The sequence below is a fragment of the Parus major genome, chromosome 11, assembly GCF_001522545.3.
Source record: "Parus major isolate Abel chromosome 11, Parus_major1.1, whole genome shotgun sequence".
Lineage (NCBI taxonomy): Eukaryota > Metazoa > Chordata > Aves > Passeriformes > Paridae > Parus > Parus major.
The window spans coordinates 15,324,686-15,336,434 of record NC_031780.1 but is presented as its reverse complement, the minus strand read 5'-3'; the positions used below and the strand labels follow the sequence as shown (position 1 = coordinate 15,336,434).

The 11,749-nt window shown below is 38.0% G+C and overlaps 1 long non-coding RNA gene across 2 annotated transcripts in view; it reads left to right on the top strand.

Annotated features, from left to right (window-relative positions):
* LOC107210043 overlaps positions 1–9,484 on the top strand; it is a 29,754-nt gene extending 20,270 nt beyond the window's left edge. The window contains exons 4-6 of one of the 2 annotated variants that reach the window (XR_004499122.1): positions 93–181; positions 4,160–9,004; positions 9,397–9,484. This is a non-coding gene — a long non-coding RNA (uncharacterized LOC107210043). Of the gene's footprint in view, positions 182–4,159; positions 9,005–9,396 lie in introns of both variants that reach the window. The other variant, XR_004499121.1, reaches the window with a different exon arrangement.
* The last annotated feature ends 2,265 nt before the right edge of the window (positions 9,485–11,749 follow it).

The following is an 11,749-nucleotide window of genomic DNA, read 5'->3' as shown; positions in this document are numbered from 1 at the left end:
TACTTAATGTCAGGTTTGAAGGATATTACAACATTTACTCGCACACCTTTTTAAAGAGGCAGAGTTTCTCATTGCTTTTTGTGTCTTTCAAGGAAGTTGAAATGCATCCTGAAATTTACTTTGCCCAGAGGTCTGGGAAAACTGGAGAAAGTGGGAAAAGCTCCTTTCTTCATAAATGCAGGTAGGTATTTTTTGTGTTTTAATCACTGTGTTAAATTATTAATGTAATGAGGTGGCATCACCCTTACTGAATGGTTGTAATTTTCTTTCTGGTATCAAGGATAAACATAATTCAGCATATTATATATTTCTGTACCCTTAACAAAATATCATGGTCACATTGAAGGAGTAGATAAGTTAAAATCAAAATAATCTACTGGATATTCTGTTCAGAGAGGGTACTTGGGAGGCAATTCCCAAGATCCTCTTGAGGAATCCCACCTATGTACCAAGGGGAAAACATTAAACAGTGAAACATTTAGTGCTGCTTATTTCTATACATGCTGTACACATCTGAAAATTTCTCAGCTGAAAAGTTTATCTGATCAAAGTCTGATCAAAAATGATAAAACCCGGCTGAAATGTAACAGGCATGTTATAATATTTGGCCCAAGACCTAAACCCTGAGCAAGCGTACCGCAGTTCACAGTACTTACAAGAGCAGCAAATGCTGATATTATTGCCTGTATGTCTGTAGCAATGTCTGTGGCAACCAGCAAATGCTTATTGTTTAAAGGTGAAACTTGTTCTTTCACTGCAGTGTAGAAGTGCCTTTACATTTGTCACCACCAGACATTAAACTGAGAAAAAGCAGACTGATAGATAGGGGTGCATGTGCAAAAACTGATTCTGTATGAATTTTTCCCATCTGAAAAGTGATTTTTTCTTCTCATCCTCCATGCTCTAGTAAAGATGTTCTTTTATCTCTTAGTACAGCTGTTCATTTTAAGTCTGATAAACAGTCAGATATTCTGTTAGATACAAGATCTTTAACTATTTGTCTTACTTTGTGTGTAATTTGCTTTGGAACTCTTTGCCCAATAAATAGTAAATGATACTGACTTACAGCCATGTATTTTTATTGTCTAAGATACCATATATAATGTTCTCACAACAATGCTTAACTCTGAGAGGGTAGGGATTAAACACTGCTACATGACTAATTTACTGCCTTACAACATAAAAAGCAAAGCTTGGAGAGAAAGGCCTCATACAAGGCTGCATAAAGCAGAGCAATAGTATCATGTAGTGGTACTTAATAATGGCACTGGCATTTTGTTAGCATCTCTACAAGAAAAAAATTGTTCTAAGAGAAGGATAATCTACAGTCAAATCTGATTGAAGTCAGAAGAAACATTGGCTGATTTCTTTGAAAGATGCCCGTCTGTCCCTGAATTTGACTGTACACAATACATCCTGCAACAACGAGTCAGATTGTCAAGGCCAGAACCAGGTGCCTATGTTACTTGTATCCTTCTACATCAGTCATACTGTAGGGAGCAGACAATTAATTCTGGAGCAAAATTGAAAGTCAGAGGCAGAGTGTGAAAGAACAGAATGACAATAATAAAGTGCCCCTGCCTCACATTAATCTCCCTCACTTCAGGGCTGTCAGAGGCGGCCTGGCGGTGACTAATGCCAAGCTTTGCATACAGTGGTCACAGACATGAGCAGCATGCTCCCTTTACAGCATCCGCGATTCGCTTTGTTGAGTTTCTGACTCCTGCGGAATCATTGAGAAAACATCGCCGCTGGTCAGAGGGAGCAGGACCAAGTTCCTTCATCATACACCTATTGATCGATGGGCAGCATTCCCGGGCCTGGCTTAAAAGGGAGGGAGAGGGAGAAAAAAAAAAAAAAAAAAGAAAAAAAAAAAAAAGTGGAAGAAAAAAGAAGAAAGGAATCCTGACAAATGCAGGGAGATTAAACTAACTTTTTGAAGGGATGAGCTCAGCAGAAAAGGGTTAATAAGTTTGTCTTTGGGTTAGCGCGTATAACGCGCAAGTCCAAGCATCAAGACAAAATGATCTTATGCCTCTATAGACACACTAATCCATTAACATTGCAAAAGACTTTGATGCACATTTGGGAATTGTGTTGCATTGATTTTATTGTCATCTTTTTGCACAAATAGTAAATAGGGTAACATTTAAGGAACAGTGTAATTATTCCCAAAAAGCAAGACATCAATGTAAAGTTTATTGTTGTAGACCAGACATTTTGACAGGAATACTGTAATATCCCAGAGGTGTCACTAGGTTACTGAAAAGGTTAAAAATTGGTGCATTGTGTCGGAGAAGAAAGGCAGTAACAACAAACAGCATTCAAAAAATCACAGGCACTTCTGTAAGAAAGTGGAAATGTGTCATGTAACAACACACAGCTTCTGTAAGTGGATTGCTGCACCGAGGAAGAAAGTGAAACACACCTAATGAAAATGCTTTCCTCCACTGCCAGCATTTCAAGGCTCGCTCTCATTATTGAGGTTGCAAAAACAACTTTCCTCTCAGGTTCCTCCTTTTATTGTATCCAAACCCCACACACGCTGCATTGTGGATTTTGAAAGGGCTGTGCCTGAAAATTTCATTTCTCTTCTCTGGTAGTTGTGGGAGAAAATTCCCACTCGAGACTTTATTTCCCAAACTCTGCTGTTTTTCCCCTACTAGCCATGTATCCTAAATCAGGAGGACAATAGTATTTTTTATAGAGTGCTATTTGACAGGGGGAAAAGTACTTTCTGTCTTGTGTTATAGTTGACCAGCAGAGCAGCATTCATTAGAATCTGAATGAGAAGAGAGAAGGGGATATATGGCAATTTATGGTATGTAACCAAGAGCAACATGTTTTATGTTTAAGTATATCGTTGTTAGCATTCTAGAGGACTATGAAAGAGGCACATAGGTCCCCTTGTATACTGAGTATAGTATGTCATTGGATCAGGATTAAAATGTATTTACAGTGACATTTTGAGCCTTGTACAATGTCAAGAACTGTAGGCTTTGATTTCTTTTTCTAAGCAAATTTATTTCCAATATTAGCTTCCAAATCCTAGTTCTGACTTAGAACATTTTCTTAGGATTTCCAACAGTTTTTTCAAGCTACTCAACTAGATGTGCAATTGTGTTTACTTCAAGAAGGAAATAGGAAGTGTAGAAAATGTCTGTCATTGAGGCATCAGTATGGTTTGAATTTGGGAACTTAAATACAAATCTTCAGTGCTTGTTTGTGCCAAGGGAGGAAGTCTGCTATCTGGCAGCAGTGACTTTTACCCTGCACTTGGATTGGCGTTTTCATGCACTGCAAAACATTTTACAAGCATTATACAAAAGCATAAGATGAAACATGCATATGGTATGTGCTAGACATTTCCAAGAGTACTGATATGAATGCACTTAACAACATGTCAGTCCCTCACCTTTGGGCTCCATTTCCATGTTATTCTAAATTGTAGGGGTTTTAAACCCAAAGCAATTTAGTGCAGAGGTGGTAGTTTGGAGGCTGGTGAACCCACCTTTCATTTATGCAGTCCTTGGAGGCTGCCATTCAGGCTCCTGCTGGCAGAAAGGAGCTTTCAGTTTCACACACACAATTCCCCTTCCCCTTCCCCTTCCCCTTCCTCCCCTTCCCCTTCCCCTATCTGCTCATGGATTGTCCTCTTCTCTGGCACCACAGGAATGAATGAAATCCCAGGGCTGATTTAAACTGCCACTAATATATGGGATTATGGCATACCCTGCTTTATATCCAGTGCCTTTGGAGTTTTTGAAATGAGGTGGGGATCTGCTTTCCAGAGCTCTCTGAGGTGTGTATGTAGCACAGTGGCTCTACTAGTTCTTGGAGGAGTCACAGCCAGGAGCTGTCACTTGAAATGCACTGTTCTAAAGTTTTGAATAAATAATTGGTGTGTGAATCCTGCATCCTCAGCTGACCTAGATGTGGTAGATCTAATTATGTCAAGGCTGAACACTTTTTACTGCTTTTTTTTCTTTCTTTTTTTTTTCTTTTTTATTTTTTTCCCCAATACATTTATTCTATTTCTTTTTAATTGACCAGGGCATAAAAAGTTATTTCCCCATGTTTTTCTTTACATTTTTATAGGCTTGGAAGGTGTATGACCCTTACTCTTCTAACATAGGAAAATCTTGGTTTTATTTTACAGAAACTATGGACAACTCATGTATAAATGGAAAAACAGGACTTCAGTTGTTCAAGAAAACCAGAATTGTTATACAGAAGACAATGAATGAATCCTTTTTTTCTGCCTGCTTGTAGAATACGTGAGGTCTGCTGACCTCAAATCACTCTCAGTTTGGGAAGCTGTGAAAAACTCTTCCTAAACTTCCCACTGAAGCTGTAGAATGATATTGCAGAATGATACAGAGCTCTTTTGGCTACTGATGGGACATACTGCTGATTTCAAGTCCATGAAATCTGGAGAGAATTCAGGGCACACAGACTGGCTTCCCTTCAGCCAAGATGAAAAAGCCTGAATTCAATTCTCCAGATTGGAAGATTAAGAGGTGCTTAGCTGCCCAGATTGCATCCCCACTTCCATGCACAAAATTGGCCCTTACTATATTTATATCATTTTGAAACAGAGAGAAATTAATGCAGCCTCTAAAATATTGGCCATTAGGGATACATTTGAAGACAAGTTCTATAAAATTTGGGAAATTAACACATTTGCAAATAACTATGACATGTTAATAACCATAAAACAAACTCAGGAGAAGTTGTATTCCTTCAGTGAGTATTCTCACTTTGCCATTCATGTCCAGATCATATGGGCACTATTTTGGTACAATCCATAAAAAGCAGGAGCCCTTTTCCATAGTGGGAAAGTCCATAGCTGGGACATGGTTGATGTTAATTTCATAAAGTGGTGTCTTTTCACAATGGCCTGTTCACTGTTAGGTTTCTGTGGCATTTTTTTTCTTTCAGGGAAATTTGAGCCCCTTTATAGATTACCAGCTTTCAAAGGAAAGCCAAAGCTTCCCTTTAGGTGTAATTAATATGTTATTATTGCTTTTGGTATGAATATGGGAGATGTCCTGTGATCTTAATGGAAATAGGGAGTTCTCTTAACTCTGTTTCAACCACTTGTAGCAGTTTTCTCCTCAGGGCCTTTGGCAGGCAGCAGTGACCACCACTATCCACTCTGTTGGACTTTGCTCTGATTAGAGAGCAGTGAAGAATACAGAAAAAAACCCTGAATTACTAAAAAAATTGATCAAATAAGGTGGCAATTATTAGAATAATTCAGGTGGAGGTGAGGTCACCTCAGTCAGTCTCCAGCTCAAGCTGCTCTGTCAGTATTTATGGCTGTTCTTATTTCAGCACTCTAAAGTTCTGAACCTGGTTCTAACTCTACATTCACTGATGCTGTGGGGACCTGGGTTCATCTTCATAGTGAGCACTTAAATGTCTGTCCAATCTGCCTGTGAAGGTTGCATTCAATTCTCTGTAACCTTAAAAGAGTTTTTATTTGGTATAGATACAGCAAAGACAGACTTGTCTTCTCATTCAGCTCTGAAAGCTTTCGTTTTGTTTGACAACATTTTATACTGAGCTTGGCTCACTCTCTCACAAGGAGAAAGTATGCAAACTTTACATAGAAGTGGGCAGAAAATTTGGCTACATTTGTTTGCTATAGCAAACACCGACTCACAGAGAAGCAAACATTGTACTGATTTTGTTGAAACTTGAAGAAAACATGTCTAGTGCCCAGTATGGAATTTTGGATCAAAATGACAAAGGAAAATGCAAAAGCAACTGCAATTTTAGACCAGAGTATTTATATAGATGCACAGAGTATTTATATGGATGTTGCCTATTTTGATTTTTCATCTTGTTTTATTGTATACTCCCACCATCTTCCTCTCAGCTCTATGAATTAGGCTTTATCCAGGTGCAATATTTTTGAAATTTCAAATTTTTTGTGGCTTGGAACTAAAAAAAAAAACAACTCATCATTTCCATCTGTACCACATCTAGATATGAAACCTCATCTTTCGTGGGCAGAAATCCTGCTTCCAGAGAAGCAGCATGTGGCTATGCCCATTTGATGACCATGTGCCATCCCTGGAATACTGGAGGAGACTGCTCAGAACATTTTGTGCCACTCTGGAGTGAATTCCACAGGCCAGGCCCTGCACTGACACATTTCCATCCATCCCCTGCAATGCATGTGGCAGCAGTATTCCATCTGTTTCTAATGAGGCATAGCGGGGGAGGAAATCTTATGCATAAACATCTCCCACATCACTTATGATTCCACTGAAGAACATCTCTGCAACAGTATTTGTTTGTGAGGAAGATTTTTAGCTATTTGTTTATTTTAATACCTGTGGATGTCAAACAGAAGAGATTAGCCAGTTCCTGAACCTGGAAAATTCCTTGGCTGAATTTTTTACTGTATTTTGAGAGCCAATTCCAGCACAAATTCTTGTTGTAAAGGTCTTGTCTATATTCTCCAAAGAATAGATAATAATTTTGTATGTACCTATTCTATTTTAGGGGTAAGGCAGTTGTAGCTAGATTTAACTCTAAACAAAGAGCAAGCTGTTCTTTATTTAACTCCAGTTATAAACAAGTTATAGCAAAACATAAATGGAGGGGAAACAAAAGAACAAAAACTACCACTTTGCATAGGCATTCTTTTAAAATGTACATTTCTTTGTATGGAAGAGCACTGCAGTGTTTTTTTAGAGGCAAATAGTTTGCTGTGATGTGTATGAAATAGAATTTTGATAGACAGAATAAGCTGCAATCCAGTTCTAAACTATAGATTTTCAAGCAGATTGATGCAACAAATTGTTAGCAAATAGCAGTTTGCAATTTGATGCTAATTAGACATAAGGCAAATATGTGCCATGACAAATTAGCAGCAAACCATACTGAAAAGGATTAGCAAGAGCTGGCACAGAGACTGCTCGATTTTGCATACTTCCTTGTCTTAGTCTAGGAGGTCTGAGCCAGTTTTCCTTCTCTGTAAATAAGAAACCAGAGCAGAGATCACAGGCATGCTAGAATGCCTTTAATTGCATATTTGAAATGTTTTAACTCTCTCTTAATCCCATGGAGGCTTTTCTCCATACCACCAGCTTTATTATCCTGGGAGATGATCAAGTACTTTATCCATTTAATATTATAACTAAATACATTATGAGGTAAGTAACTCACGGGGTTATTTACTTTAGCAAGTCTATTGTACTTATAGATTTAAGAAAAAGCCCCATTCTTATTCAAAACACCTTTGCTTAACTTCCTGCAAATGTGTTTTTCAGCGGATTTAATTATTCATTTCATTAATAAATTAATTTTTGCTAGAGGATTATCACATTTTTTTATTGATGTGCACAATGCCATTGTAGTAGTTAGTGTAGATCAAACCCATCACCATATCCAGATGAGATAATGCAGTTGTGTTTTCAAGCCAAAGAGGAGCAGGATGTAATTTTTCAGCCAGTTCTTCAGACCTAAGCCTGAATACCAACACAGCTGTAAGTATGACTTCAGAACTAAAGCAAAAAGCGCTCTTGCATCTTTGAAGGGTGACATAATTTCATTAGGATCAAGAATCCTAAACAAAAACCACGGTAAAAATACCTGTTTGTTAAATTTAAACAGTTTATTCTTTCTTCATGTGGCTGTTTGTTTGTTTAGTATTTAAAATTAAGAGTTTACGAAGCAAGTCATCACATTCCCCAAGCTTTCTACTCATATTTGCTGGTGTGTGCTTCAGTTTGGATATGTAAAATGACATGTTTATACTTCAAGGAATCTTGGGTAGATCAGAGGTTCTTAAATACAGTTTCTCTTTCAAATCTGACTTTCTAGGGCATACAAGACATTTAACTCACTAGACTGATGGTTTTTGTCTAAAATTATATGTATATATTACATTCCCAACATTCCTATGTCTAAATATGGATCAAAAAAGATTGTTAGAAATAGTTCAAAGGTGCTAAAACATTATGTAGTTAGATGTAAACACACATTTCGGTTACCAAAATAAATGAAGTGGGAGAATAAAAGGAAATTATGCACAAAAGACTGTTCTTTCATAAGTCTTAGAGAGAATTCCTCAGACAATTTAAACCACCATCAGTAACAAGTTTTGCTACAGCACTGTCTTACCACATAAACAGTATGATAACACACTATCAAGGATTTACAAAAAGGTGATGAAAATAGTTGTGCTGTTTAGAAAGAAAAAAGCGAAAACTCCAGGCTTTCCCTGTAATTTCTCATATTATTCACATGAAAGGCACTGTCCTGTGGAAGCTTCTGTGTGCACTGAGGCCTGGAAAATGTGTTTCCAGTATTGCCAGGCTGTCTCACTGGCTGTTTGCCTGCTCCCTTTTGCCAGAGTTTTTGCCCACTTGCCACACCACAGCAGAAATTTGGGCAATGATCTTTATGCCGGTGCAAAATCTTAGAAAAGTGAATTGATTGCCCTCTGGGCAGAGAGCTTTATTTCCTTTTTGCTGTTCCTGCACAGACTCGTGGTGAATTCTTGGTGGGCAGTTATTTGCCTGTATTGAAAGAGTGCAGGAAGCCACCAGCAGGCAAACACAGACTGAAAATTGTAACACTTAAAAGGGGTGTTGTTAAGAATTTTAGGATTATATGCAACGTAAAAATGGTTGTAATTTCCAAAGGGTAATTTTTTTCTACTCAAGCCTTTTCACATGGTATCTTCCCTCAAAAAAGCATCACAATTTTTCTGCCTGTAATGTTTCTCCCAAACACCCCCACTGCTCAGTTCAATGACAGCTTTCCTGGCAGTGCCTAAGCAGATTTTACATTTTCCTGTAGATGCAGTGTCAGCCCAGATCCTGCCTGAGAGCTTTGCTCCTGGCTGCTGTGGCAGATCTTTGTGCTGGAGGACAGATGTTCTACACGGTGCAGGGGGTCTGGGTCAGGCAGCAGCACTTGGAGCATGTTGGATGTTGGGAATCTCCTCTCAGGCACCTCCCAGTTCCAGGCCTTAGCACCAGCTGTAAGTAGGGTGTTGCCTTTTTTTTCTTTTTTTTTTATGGGGGATTGGGTTTGAATTTTTTTGTTCTGGTTTCTCCCACGTGGCTTTTGAGGAATAGAAAGCAGTTCTGAATTTTTTGAATGTAGATTTGTTTCTAAATGCAAAGAAAAAGATAAAAAATCATGGGGCAAGAAAAAAAAAATACTTGATGAAAATGAAACCTAGATAAATTTCTCAAGGTGCTAGAAAACAACACAAGCATGCAAAAAGCCCTCATAAAAAAGAAAGCAGTACTTTTGTGGGTTTGAGAAGGTTATTTTATCGGGCTTGGGAAAAGATAGCACATGTTAGGTTAGAGCAAATTCATCCTGATAAAGCACACATATTTTCTGACAAATGTATTATCTCTTTAGATCATGGGATTAATAAGATACATTGTTCCCAGGAAAATATGTGCACTCATGGAGAACCTTATTGACATTGCTGCAGAGAGGTGAGTTCAAAAGGCCAGATATTAAAAACAGTTCTTTTAGGCTGTGAAGACAAATTTTTTACTTGAAACCATGTAAGTTTGCATTTGGATCACTTATAGTGCGTGACTGTACACTTACCTAAGCTATGTGCACATTTATTTGTGTAAAGATACATAAGCATGAAAAATGCAGATGTGCTGTAAATTTGACTCCCAAAGTGCTGTTTGTTTCTGTTTCTGCTGAGAAGCAGAGGATGGCTGTGGCTGGAAGGGAGCTCTGAAGATCACCTGGAGCAGGTGACACAGCACCATGTCCAGGTGGGTTTGGGATGTGTCCAGAGAGGGGAACCCCACAAACTCCCTGAGCAGCTGTTCCAGTGCTCTGCCAGCCTCAAAGTGAATGCTGATGTGTGCTTAACTGAGTTAAGAATAACTTTGACACTTTTACTCTAAAAAGTTACTCTAAAAAGTACTCATTCAAGTTATCCTTATCGATATTATTAGTATTTACAATGGAGATGGTATGATAGAATCTGACATTTCTCCCAGACACTGAAATATTTGGGGATGTCTGGGAATTCTGGAATGCTCATAATAATCACGAAACCATTATTGTCTTTATCTACAAATCCAAAATTAATCAATGAATAAAATCAGGAGAATCTTTTAAAAATAAAACAAAATATTATCCTGCTGTAATTTGTAGTTGCTTTCTTTTATCTGTTTAAGATGCTTGAATTCACTTTGTTAGCAAATTTCTCTTGACAAGCACACCTATTTATTATTACTAAGCATCCTTTTTAGGAATGTCTGGAATGACACATGTATTGTTTCAAATAAGATCATAGAGTTAAGTTTTAACCACACAAGCAATGCAGTAAGAGTAGAGTGAAAAAAATATAATTAATAGTTTTATGCCATTCGTCGGGATCATTTTATTTGCTGCCAGCATATGCCAAATGCAAAAACATTTTAACTTCAATTAAAATTTTTAAACAAGATTAAACCTGTTGTCATTGAAATCATAGAACATATATGCTCCTAGGTATTGTGTGCATTCCTGAATATTTGCATGTCTTCAAGCAAGGAAATGTCACTGGGACAGCAGAGGTGTGTGAGAACTTCACCACTCTGCAAAGGAGAAGGTAACAGCTGTTTCTGCATTCCCCCACTTACAGTGACACAGCTTCCCTCTGGCCCAAATACACATTTCATTCTCCTCTGGAAAAGACAGTGAAAGAAATAGCACCACATCTATATTTTGTGTTTTACAGAGAAATTATGATACCATACTAGGTGCATGAAGAAACAATTTTATACTACTCTGTAAGTGTGTTGTTGGGTTTTTTCCCCCCCCTTGCTTAGGGCTTGTTTATTACTATTTTTTAAATTTTTTTTTTATAAAATAATTGCATCACGTCTCACAATATCTGTATTATTACTGCCTCACTCGATAGGATCCCATCACTGCCAGGGACCCAGCTGTCTTGCTGAGTTACTGTCACAGCAAAGGATATTTTAAACACCAGAGACCTGTTTCATCCTGAATTTGTGTCTGGTCAGAGTTTGAGTTTGGGTACCAGTGCCACCTCAGCAATCTGAAACCAAGAGCATGACCTAGAAGAAATCAAATAATACATATTGTCTTAAACTCCTGTTTAGTAAAAACACTTTAGTGCTTATTTAACTTTAAACATGCCTGAACCATATTAATTCCTTATTAATTGCTGATCTGTTAATTTTAGTGGATTTATTAAATTGAAGAGTGAAGAAATGAAGAACCCCCATAGGATGATAGGACTAAGGAAGATCCATACTGAATAACTGAAGTAGTTCCCCTAAGGGCTCACAGTTTACTCAGGCACACACCAACATGCAGATTTCCTGCCTAGTGTACTGCAGTGAATGGGGAAAATCCCAGATTATTTGCTACCAAGCTGGTACCTTTAATACTGTGCAGAACCATCTGAAAACAATTAATGCCCTGAATGAGGCCCCCACTAACGAGGCTGTGTCAGTGTAAACCTTCACCATGCTCCATCAAGAAATGGTGTTGGTAATGCTACCAAAGGTTATGATGTTACTGAAGGTTTGGAACCCTCAGTTTTGTGTTCTGCTCCTTTGCCTACATTGCTTAATTCTGAAACTGATGGCTGGATAAGCAGCAGATGGTAGAGACTTCTGCAAATGAATGGTATTTTCAAATTAAATACACTGTATGGGACTGGACCATAGAGCAGCATTGTAAATCAGAGCTATGCACTTGCAGATATGCAGTGAGGACTGCAACTTCC